Below are 10,274 nucleotides of genomic sequence, written 5' to 3'. Positions count from 1 at the left end.
AAGTAGCCTCGGTACCAGGGTTGTAACACTTGATCCCTCTGTCTTATTGAGGCAGTCACATCATGAGATCATTTGTCCACAATTCCTTAACCAAAAAGTAGTCATATTTGCATTCATATTTCATATTCACATTCAAATTTATATTTGCATCTTAAATACCCAGTTCTTTCCACTCCTTAGTAAAACAGCCACTTTGTTCAGAATGCTCCTTACATCAGACTTCTGGTCATCAAATATGATATAAAAATTCAAAACCAAATTGTGACTACTTGTTTTTGATAATATCTTTTTTAAAGGGAAAAATACACTGTGGATTTCATTCTAATGTAAATTTTAAAGTTGATAATTTGTCTGTAACTATATAAAGTTGTATAGTATCTATGCTTAGACATAGACAAAACACTAAACATACGATTTTCTTTTTTCTTCTAAACTTGTATGATTCTCCCATAAGCACTTATGTTTTCCTTCAATTATCTTTTTTATCAGACACACAAACACAGAATACAGAGACCCAAGACAAGCCCAGGAGACAGATCATGCTTGTGTAACTATTTTGTGCTGGGGATTATCCAAGCACAGATTATACAAAAAAAAAGAGTCAAATGGAAAAGGCAATTAGCTCAGATCTCCGCCTGTGTGGTTGCTTTCAGCACTGTTAGGGCAAGGCTGTTGTGGCATACCCATGCTAACCTCTTCCTTCCTGATATAATATAGCCCTCCCCTAGGCCTTCAGTGAGTCTGTTTCTCTGAATAACTGGGTTTTGTTTTGTTTTTATTTGGTGCCACTCCTGGCAGTGTCCAGGACTTACTTCTGGCTCTGTGCTCAAGGATTACTCCTGGTGCTTGGGGCACCATATGAGGTGCTGCAGATCAAACCAGAGTTTGCAGTGTTGCCTGTTGTACTATCTCCCAGTCTCTATAAATTTATCCTTCTCAACAATTTATTACAATGTCTTTGGATTTCTACCTTTGGATTTCTCCTCTTATCAATAAATTGTTCTCTTATTTTCACTATTAAGGTCCCACTTAATTGCAGCAACAATAACTTTGACATGCAAATATATTAATAGTCCATGATGCTTGTAAAATCAGAGATAGACTTGGTCAAAACTAGGAGTTTGTAGGTCCAGAAAAAGAGCACAATGGGCAAGGTGCTTGCTGTGTACCCGGCTGACCTGGGTCCAGATCAGCATCTCTTATGGACCCCAAACCCACCAGGAGTGAACTCTGAGCTCACAGTCCTGAGTAATTCCCGAACACTGCTGGCTGTGCGCCTCCCCTCCCCCCACCCCTTCACCCCACCGAAATCAGCACCCCTCCGCAGAACTGAAAACAAACAAACAAAAGCTTAAAACAAAAAGTTTTGTTTCAACTTTTCATGGCTCTCCTAACTGTACCTTTTGTTTTAAAATATATCAAATAGGAACTGAGTCATGGGGAATTTTATAGGAGAACATTGATATGTTTTATTTCCCTTGTCACAAGGAGCTCAGGTTTATCACAGTGCTCCTGAGGCACTTCCATTCCATTGTGTTCATCTGTAAACTCTTCTCTGTGCTCTCCTCCCCAGTCAGTTAATCAGCTTCCCCTCCCCTCCGTAATCAGCTTCTGTTTATTTGTAAGGTCAGATCCTTCTAGGACACTGAACTTATATTGTAAGTTAATATTGCCTTTCTTCTCTCCTTATGTCTTTTGAATAGTTTACTTCAAAGCAATGCCCTTTTTGTATAGACACAGGAAGACAGTTAAGATTATGCTTTTATAACTTGAGATTTAATTGGCTTCAAATATTATTCACTCCCAGGCATCTGCTTTCTCGACTTAAGCCTCAGTTGTCCTTAGTTCCTAGCACCTCAAAAGCAGGGTCCTGATGAGCTACTGAATGGACCCACAGCAAGCTGTGAGCTACCCTAGCATCAAAATGGGCCAGGCCAAAGTGCCACGATCCTCAACTATAAGTTGAGAGCATGGTCATGGACAGATGCTGTTATGATCCAAAACTAATCGAGACGAGATCAGGACACTGCTAGGGACAGGAAAGACTAATCTGGCCTGAGCACTGTAGTCTGAGATCAAGATGACCCCAGGAGAAACAATTCTATACACTTAAAGCATCTCTTACTGTGTTCATACAAAATGACTAATATTATGAATGCATGTTTGTTGGAAAAGCAGAGGAGAAACACACCCATGGGATTTCCCTCCTGGGTGGGTCGTTTTTTACTGAAAGAGAATCTGTCCTAGAAGCAGCTTTCCCTGAGGGAAAGAACTTTAACCCCATTGATTGTGACCACACCTGTGTGTAAGCCCCAACCTCTCACGCTAGAGGATTTAACTAGACTGCAAGAGTGGGTTGGGAAGAGAAGTTTAGAGAGAGACAGGAGAGAATGGAGATGAGATGAGATTGAAATAAAACTGCAACTGAGACCAACCAGCCTGGACTTCCTTTGCCTGCCCATCACCATGGATCTCCCTAGGGTGGGGGAAGTGGCATGAGACTACCGAAAGCAGGCGGTGGGAGAGATAGAGCACTGCTGCCCTTTTGTGTTTACACAGAATTAAATAGATTCTCTGAAGAAATGTTTTCTTATTTGCAGAACAAACATCTTTTCAGATTACTCTGAGTAAATAATAGGGCTTAGTTTGAAAGGTGAGGGAGAGGAGTATTGTTATGGAAAGTCAAAAGAGAGATGATTAAGAATGTAGGTAAAGGGGGGTCTGGAGCACAGCGGGTAAGGCGTTTGCCTTGCATGCGGCGGACCTGAGTTGATTCCCAGCATCCCATATGGTCTCTGAGCACTGCCAGGAGTAATTCCTGAGTGCAGAGCCAGGAATGGCCCCTGTGCATTGCCGGGTGTGACCCAAAAAGCAAAAAAGAAAAAAAAAAAGAATGTAGGTAAAGAACCTAAATAGTAGTTTCCTGGCTACAGGGAGATTTATGATAAACGAAAGTGTAGGATTAGTAAGAAAAATGGGGGTCTCACAAAGGAAAAGATGGTGGATATTGCTGATGTGACCATCACAACCTGAGCATTAAAAAATATTCTCTCTTCACCTATAGCTTCAGAATGATCTCCTTGCTAAGTTTCCTGATTCCTTTCATTTCTTTTCCCCAAAATCTTAACTGAGATGCATAAAGAATCAAATGAAATTAAAAACAGATGTGACATAGATCCTATTCAGTCATATGTAAATCTCACACCGTAGGGAAAAAGCCCCTGGAATTCATAAATTATAAAAAGAATTTGAGATTAAAACTTGGAGCTAGAGATAACTATCTTCAGATCCTGTTTTGAAGTGCTCTAATTATTTTGTCTGTGCTAGTTCTGTTTTTGGCTCAACAGACACAACGATGAATAGATAGTATTCTTTCTATGGAGCAATCACTGATTTTTAACTCTTTAATTGCTGATTACAGAATCTCATAGAACTTTTCTTTTAGAATGACCCTGTTTCTTGTTGTCTTCCAACATGTGATACTTATTCATGACTTTTTTTCCCACTCCATGAGATTATTTTAGATTGTAGAGAAAATGATGACCTCATCCTTTGCTGTTAGATACATGAATTCCTATAGCCATTTTTGAAAGCTGTCTGGAAAGATCTACAAAGATTTTTAAAAATTAGCTAGTACAGGGCCTGGATCAATAGCACAGTGGGTAGGGCATTTGCTTTGCAAGTGGCCAACATGGCCGGTCCAAGTTTGATTTCTCCGCCCCTCTTGGAGAACCCGGCAAGCTACCAAAAGTATCTCACCCGCACGGCAAAGCCTGGCAAACTACCCATGGCGTATTCGATATGGCAAACACCAGTAACAACAAGTCTCAAAATGAAGATGTTACTGGGCCTGCTCGAGCAAATCGATGAACAACAAGAGGACAGTGACAGCTAGTACAGGGGGCCAAAGTGATTGTACAGTGGGTAGAGCACTTGCTTTGCACACAACTGACCCAGATTAGATCCCTGGCATCTCCTATGGTGCCCTGAGCACTGCCAAGAGTGATCCCTGAGCACAGTCATGAATAAGCTCTGACTAATGCTAAGTGTGATCCAAAATAAAACAAAACAAATATTGTCTAGTACTTTTGGCCCAGCAATTCCACTCTTGGGCATCCATCTTTAAAAAAATCCATATATATGTATATATTCATTTACACACACTCACCACACACACACACACACACAAACACACACACAATATGTGGCGCTAAAAACCAGATGCAAAATGAATGGTTAGAAGTAGAATGTTGGGGCTGGAGCTATAGCACAGTGGGTAGGGCATTTGCCTTGCACGTGGTCAACCCAGGTTCGATTCCCAGCATCCCATATCATCCCCTGAGCACTGCCAGTAGTAATTCCTGAGTGCAAAGCCAGGAGTAACCCCTGAGCATCGCTGGGTGTGACCCAAAAAGAAAAAAAAAGAGTAGAAGTAGAATGTCTTAATAAAACATGGTAGGTGAGTACATGGAATATTACTTAGTAACCATTACAGGAACAAAGCAGAGCTCTACTACTTGTTTAGAAGACTTCCCAGCTTCAATTTTGTAAAGCAAACATAGAATCTCTGTGTGCGTATGCATGTGCATAAAGACATTTAATAGAAAACACAATGAAATAAAAAGATATTCTCTGCTCATGGATTAGAAGAATTAATATTATTGAAATGACTGTCTTACTTAACATGATATTTAGATTTAATTTAATCCCAATCAGAATCCTAATGGAACAGATATGGAACAAAAACTTCACTAAATATATCCACATGTACAAAACATCCTGAACATTAAAAACAGTTCTAAGGTAATAAAGATTAGATTATGATTTAATAATCGAATCCCAACTATATTATAATGTGATAGTAATTAAAATAGTATGGTAGGTCTGGCGTGATAGCTCAGGTAGTAGAGCACATCCCTGTCCTCCCGTTGTTCATGATTTTGCTTGAGTGGGCTCAGTAACGTCTCCATTTTGAGACTTCTTGTTACTGTGTTTGGCATATCAAATACGTCATGGGTTCCGGCTGGCGATACTCTCGATAGCTTGCTGGGCTCTCTGAGAGGGGCGAAGGAATCGAACCCGACTCAGCTGGGCTGGCTGCGCTACCGTTGTGCTATCACTCCAGCCCCAGAGCACATCCCTAGCATGCGCAAATTTTTTGAGTTGAATCTTTAGCACTGCATGGCTCCAATAAGTACCATTGGGTGTGGCACTATTGCCTCCAAGCATAAACAAGCCTGACGCTGGGTATAGTCCTGAGAATCATCAGCCCTAGTATTGCTGTGTGTGGTTCCTACTGAAAATCAACCAACCAAGCAAGCAACCAACCAACCAACCAAAAAATCAACATGGTACTAGAATAAATAAAAACACATAAATCAGTGAAATAGAATTGAGAGTCCAGTAAAAAATCACACATACATGAACAATTTATTTTTGACAAAGGACTCAAGGCAAAATATAGAGCAAGGAAATTATATTTAATAAATGGTACTAGGGAAACTAGGCAGTCACATGCATTAAAAACTGAAATAGATTGATGCTTAATACAATAAAGAAAAATTAATTCAGAATTGATTAAAGCTTTGGATGTATGCCTAAAACCATAAAAAGACATGCAAAAAGGAGAGCTTAAGTGATATTAATGCAGGAGCAGTGAACGCAAGTCCCTGTGTTCATCCATGGTTACCCAGGTTCTTCAATACTTTCAGAATGGAAAATATTGAGTACTAAAGATGCTCAGACTTAGAGCTAGAAAATAGAAAAGTTCATTGAAAAGTAGAAAAGAAAGAAACTCCCCAACTGGGGAGGAACTTAGTATAAGGCTAAATTAAATATGAATGTATGTGTGTGTGTGTGTGTGTGTGTGTGTGTTTATCAGGAAATTGTCTTTGTGTCACTTATAAAGTTGCCGCGTCCGGCGCTACGGGGCCGAGCCAGGGGAAGGCCGTCAGGGTGAAAGCAACACTCGAGACACACAGGGCTCCGTCATGCAGGAGATGGTGAAGGATCTCTGTTTATTGTTTCACCCCACAGGTATTTATCCCTCCTGCAAGTCAGGCAGGAAAAGGGAAGAGGCAAGCAAAGGCATGGGATGAGTGACATACTGTCAGTCGGCTGATAGCCCCCCCGGCCCTAGTAACCTTTACATGTGTCTCAATGTAGTGGCTGCCACATCAGTTTTAGACATAACCATAGAGGACGTGCTAAACCGAGGGTACGCTCTAGATAAACATTTACAAGCTGGGATATTTCCCAAAACTGAGGCCGTATTGTTGATATCAAGAAGTTGCCCGTAATGTGAGTGTGGGGGAGGCAGCAGATCAGGCATCCATTTTGTGCCAGGAGGCAACAAAAGTGACAAGGATATTTCAGAGAATGTGAGGATTTTACAGAGTGATCTGGCTATATTAGGGCCCTTTAGATCTATCTAATTATTTGCCTAGGTATTGCTCATTATGTCTTAGTTTCCTGTGAATCTGAGGTTGCAGTAGACTATGATCTTGTGAAATTATTAAGTTCCCATTGTCTCAGAAAGAGCTCAGGAATTTGCAAGATTGTTGAAAGTGTAGGATGGTGGGATGGAAGACAGAATGAAGCTTCTCACATTGCTGGCAAGGTGACATTGAGGCTTCCTCTTTCATTAAGCAACTTAACATTGGTCTTAGAGTGAATTTGGGGATTCAACTTCATTAACGAAGGAAATCAAGAAATAAAATAAACAAGTGAGACTACTTTCAATTAAAAATCTTCTGTACAGTAAAAGAAACTTTCGTCTTAAATGAAGACACCATATTTAATGGGAGAAGATATTTGCACATCAGATGTTCAACAAGGAGTCAAAAATCCAAGTATAAAGAACTCATAAAAACAACAAAATAAAAAAACTGACTTTAGATTGGACAGAAGATTTAAACTGACACATAAAAATGTGGTCATCATTTTTTATTAATAGAGAAATTCAAACAAAACAACAATGAAATATCACCTCATACCTCTGAGGCTAACTATACCCCCCACAAAAGAAGTAAATGTTGGTTATGATGTGGAGAGAGAGAAAATTTTTATTTATTTATTTATTTTTTAAATTTTATTGAATCACCGTGAGATTGTTACAAGCTTTCATGTTTGGGTTACGATCACACAATGATCAAACACCCATCCCTCCACCAGTGCACATTCCCCATCACCAATATCCCTGGTATACCCCCCTTTCCCACCCTCCCCCTGCCTCCATTTCATTTCATTTTCATTTCATCATCCTGTTAATCGTCGATTGCCTTGAGCAGGCCCCAGTAACGTCTCTTTCATCCTAGCCCTGAGATTATACTCACGGCTCTTTAGGAGAATGAGACCCATCATTGTTACTGGTATTTGGCATATTTGGTACGCCACGGGGAGTTTGCCAGACTCTGCCCTGTGGGCAGGCTACATTTGATAGCCTGCAAGTTTGTCCAAAGTAGGAATGAGATAATAAGATGTCATAATAAAAAATTCTGATAAGATGTCGCGCGGCCACGAATGCGGCTGCGCGATTCCAGGATCTGGATTTTATAGTCTCTGAGTCTTGGCCGCTGATGGGATTACACGGCGCCAGGGGGCCAGGTGGTGGGTGTGACCCCCGCCTACTGGAATTTGGAGGATCTGGGTGGAAGATGCTCGACTCCAAATCGAGTAGGCTTGGAGGTCTTGGCCCCGGAACCCGCGTGGCTTTGTCCCTCTGCCAGTACCTTCATGTGTGCGGAGAGTGGTCTCAGCATGGTGGTGGCTGGTCCTGGAGGTCTTCGGCTGGAGGTCTGGGTGGAAGATGCTCGACTCCAAATCGAGTAGGCTTGGAGGTCTTGGCCCCGGAACCCGCGTGGCTTTGTCCCTCTGCCAGTACCTTCATGTGTGCGGAGAGTGGCGCCTGGCGCCGTGTAATCCCATCAGCGGCCAAGACTCAGAGACTATAAAATACAGATCCCGGACGAGAACAGTGCAGTCTCTGCCCCCGCGCCTGGGTGTTCCTTCCCGGAGTCCCTTGGAGGGGAGCAGGTTGAGCTTTCCTCCCCGCCCTGACCAGGGCTACGGCAGCCGAAGACCTCCAGGACCAGCCACCACCATGCTGAGACCACTCTCCGCACACATGAAGGTACTGGCAGAGGGACAAAGCCACGCGGGTTCCGGGGCCAAGACCTCCAAGCCTACTCGATTTGGAGTCGAGCAACTTCCACCCAGATCCTCCAAATTCCAGTAGGCGGGGGTCACACCCACCACCTGGCCCCCTGGCACCATGTAATCCCATCAGCGGCCAAGACTCAGAGACTATAAAATCCAGATCCCGGACGAGAACAGTGCAGTCTCTGCCCCCGCGCCTGGGTGTTCCTTCCCGGAGTCCCTTGGAGGGGAGCGGGTTGAGCTTTCCTCCCCGCCCCGACCAGGGCTACGGCAGCCGAAGACCTCCAGGACCAGCCACCACCATGCTGAGACCTGCCTCCATAGCAGACATGATTCCCCATAATCTCTCTCTAATTTTGGGCATTATGGTTTACAATACAGATGCTGAGAGTCATTGTGTTTGGTCCTTTGTCTACTTTCTGCACACATCTACCATCCTGACCTATTTCTCCAGCCACCTTTTTCTTAGTGATCCCTTCTCTATTCCAGCTGCCTTCTTCCCTTTGCTCATGAGGCAGGCTTCCAGCTATGGAGCAACCTATCTGTCCCGTGTATCTACTATCCTTAGGTGTCAGCCTCATGTTATGTTGTTTTATACTCCACAAATGAGTGCAGTCCTTTTATGTCTGTCCCTCTCTTTCTGACTCATCGGACTTAGCATAATACGAGAGAGAGAGGGAAAATTCTTGTACACCATTGGTGGGAATGTAAATAGGTGTAACCATTATGGAAGACAAAATAGAATCTTCAAAATATTTAAAAAAAGAAATTCCATATAATCTTATAATCCCACTTCTGGATATTTACCTTTTAAATACTGTAACATAAATTTGAAGATATATATATATATATATATGCATTTCTATGTTCATTGTAACAATATTTACAATGACCAAGTGAGTACTTATGGACAAAATATTGGATACAGAAGATATAGTATATATACTCAATGAAATTCTACTCATCTATAAAAGATGACAAAATCCTGCCATTCGCAGCAACATTGTTCAGCTTAGTGTGCATTGTGCTTGGTAAGATAAGTCAACCAAAAAAAAAAAAACACATGATACTACTAGTATTGCAGTATACAGAGAAAAACAAATGAATGAGCCAAATAAACAAAATCAAATTTTTGGGCGATTAGACTAAAATCAGGGTTAATGATTGCAAGGGGTGCGAGAAGGAGATTGGGCTAAGTTGGGTCAAGTGGGTAGAATTATATGATGATTAGAACTGGGTTTTAATAGTGAACTTTTTGTGGTAAAAATTTAGAAAGAACTTTTATTACAATTATATATTTTAAAAGAATTTTGTTTTTTTATTTTCTTTTTTAAAAATTTTTATTAGGCCGACCCGAGTTCGATTCCTCCGCCCCTCTCGGAGAGCCCGGCAAGCTACCGAGAGTATTCAATATGCCAGACACAGTAACAACAAAGTCTCCAATGGAGACGTTACTGGGCCCGCTCGAGCAAATCGACGATCAACGGGAGGGCCTTTACCTTTACCTTTTTATTAGTGAAGCACCATGAGGTACAGTTGTAAACTTACAAATTTTTGTGCTTGGGTTTCAGTTATACAATGATCGAGTACCCATCCCTCCACCAGTGCCCATTTACCACGACCACTAATCCCAGTATCCCTTCCAGTCGACCGGGCAGCAGAGCAGGCCGACCCTGGTTCAATTCCTCCATCCCTCTCAGAGAGCCTAGCAAGCTACCAAGAGTATCTTGCCCGCACCGCAAAGCCTGGCAAGCTACCCGTGACGTATGCAATATGCCAAACACAGTAACAATTGTCACAATGAAGACGTTACTGGGCCTGCTCATGCAAATCGATGAACAATGGGAGGTAAATGACAATCATTGATATACATATATATGTACACACATATATGCATATATACAGATATGTAAGTGAACGTGGAGAAAATATCAAGGGATAGTCACAGGATTATCAATATGAGTTATTTATTGGTTTATTGTATAGGTGAAAAGGGGCAAGGCAGAGTAAAAGCAAAAAAAGTATATTTAAAACATTGCATAAAAATGTTATGATCAAGACAAGTACATCTAGGAAAATTTCCTAATGACCTACTCCCTCCAAAAAAACACCAAAAC

This window comes from Sorex fumeus, unplaced genomic scaffold (genome assembly GCF_029834395.1).
Source record: "Sorex fumeus unplaced genomic scaffold, SorFum_2.1 ptg000009l, whole genome shotgun sequence".
NCBI classification, from domain to species: domain Eukaryota; kingdom Metazoa; phylum Chordata; class Mammalia; order Eulipotyphla; family Soricidae; genus Sorex; species Sorex fumeus.
This window is presented reverse-complemented; position numbering follows the sequence as displayed.